This window comes from Pinus tabuliformis, chromosome 2_1 (genome assembly GCF_031772625.1).
Source record: "Pinus tabuliformis cultivar Carrire ecotype Pingquan chromosome 2_1, CPIR1, whole genome shotgun sequence".
NCBI classification, from domain to species: domain Eukaryota; kingdom Viridiplantae; phylum Streptophyta; class Pinopsida; order Pinales; family Pinaceae; genus Pinus; species Pinus tabuliformis.
In genome coordinates, this window is record NC_142299.1 from 528,700,996 (window position 1) to 528,703,211 (window position 2,216).

General features: G+C 37.4%; 1 pseudogene; it reads left to right on the forward strand.

Moving 5' to 3' along the window:
• Positions 1 to 1,116: 1,116 nt before the first annotated feature.
• Positions 1,117 to 1,989, forward strand: LOC149201304 (putative serine/threonine-protein kinase WNK11 pseudogene; annotated as a pseudogene).
• Positions 1,990 to 2,216: the final 227 nt, after the last annotated feature.

Here is a 2,216-nt window from a genome sequence, read left to right on the forward strand (position 1 = left end):
TTATTTTAAAAGAGCAATCTATTCCATATATATATATATATATATATATATATATATATATATATATATAGATATACATATACATATACATATACATATACATATACTAGAAAAACACTATCTCTCAATTTAAGAGAACAATCTATTTCATCTATATCCAGATATTCTTAAAAAAACACTATCTCTCTATTAAAATAAATTTTATTTATTTTATGAGAGCAATCTAGAGCATTCTATTCCATCTCTCAGTTAAACTAAATGTCATCTATTTCATCTATTTGTTTTATCAAAGAAAATAATTCAATGAAATCAAGATCTATCACCAACCTAGCAATAAACCACATAAAAAACAAAGCAATCCAGGAAGTTGGGAAAAGCTCATAACCAACGAGTTACTCTGAACGTGTCAATGCTCTTTCAGTTATGGAATATTCAGTCCCCATAATTATCCAGACAGATATTTATGCGTAGCTGGTATTTCTGGGTCAAACGCAACCTCAAGTATATATATACACGTCTGTTATTCACATCCTCAGGGTGCTCTGCCTGTTATCGACCTAAATATTTTTTCGGTTAACGAGAACAGACTCAGCGATTTCTGTGGTTACAGATAGACAGGTATGTTTTCTCCATGCTCCTATTTGTTTTTATAACGTTGCTTTTCTTGATCTCTGTGTTTGGAACTCTGCACTGCAATGGTTCTGCTCAGAGTCTTATTTTTCGAGGATTCTGTTTATCAAAATAGTTGTACGAGATTTCTTTTCTACCAACAGAATTTGTTTCTGTGTAGAACTAGGGTTTTGGATTTCCTGGTTTGATTTAAGATTGCCTGGCAATTTTGATTTTTACACTTCAATTTATTGGGTAGCTTTCTGAATCTGGCGGCTCTGTTTTTTCAGTATCTCTGGAGCGAAAATGCTGTCAGTGTCGTCAGTAATCCCACAGGAAGCAAAGTCTTCTGTCTTTGCTGTCTGTTCGTCTTCCGAATTTAGGGAAAATCTCCATTTCTGTGTCTTCCTATAGCCCTGCAAGGGTTTCTGTTTATTAAATTCAAATTAGAAGAGGAACCGAATTTGGAGTTCTGGGGCTAGGGTTTTCTTTACCGGAGGTAGAGAAATGCCTAGTGTAGAATATGACACCTGTGATAAGGACAGGGAACCTTTTGTGGAACTGGATCCCACTGGTAGGTATGGTTGCTATGAAGATTTGCTGGGCCGTGGTGCCATGAAGAAGGTATACCGAGCTTTTGATCAGAAAGAAGGTATTGAGGTTGCTTGGAACAAGGTGCCTCTGCAAAACCTAGATGATGCTTCCATACAGAGGATTTATGCAGAAATCCGTCTGTTGAAATCTCTGAGGAACAAGAACATAATTATGCTCTACAATGCATGGCTGGATAGAAAGACAAGTCATGTGAATTTCATTACCGAGGTCTGTACCTCAGGCACTCTGAGAGAGTACCGCCAGAAGCACCGTCATGTCTCCATGAAGGCTTTGAAGAATTGGGCACTTCAGATACTGGGAGGATTGCATTATCTTCATAATCATGAGCCTTGTGTAATTCACAGAGATTTAAATTGCAGCAATATTTTTGTGAACGGCAATAGTGGCGTTCTGAAGATTGGGGATCTGGGTCTTGCCACTACACTGGGAAATGATCGTTGTGCACACACTGTCCTCGGTACTCCGGAATTCATGGCCCCAGAACTATATGAGGAGGATTATAATGAGCTTGTAGATATTTATTCTTTCGGCATGTGTTTGCTGGAGATGGTTACTTTAGAAATTCCTTACAGTGAATGCTGTAGCGTTGCTCAAATTTATAAGAAGGTGAGTTGTGATATAAGGCCTGCAGCATTGGAAAAGGTTACCAATCAAGAAATGAGACAGTTTATTGAAAAATGCCTGGCGGCAGCACCGGTAAGGCCTTCTGCTGCAGAACTTCTGATGGACCCATTTTTTAAAGGAGTACATGCATGCACCTATTAGGTGCCAAGTTGTTTTACTGTACAGGATACATGTAATAGGTGCCAAGTTGTTTTACTGAAGAGGATACATGTAATAGGTGCCAAGTTGTTTTACTGAACAAGATACATGGATTTCTGCCTATTTATTTTGCCAATTTACTTTTGAGATCTGCCCATTTTTTCAAGAGTTAATGCGAAGAAAAATTGTTACAGATAACTGTAACACAATCTAGAAGATAAATGATATTA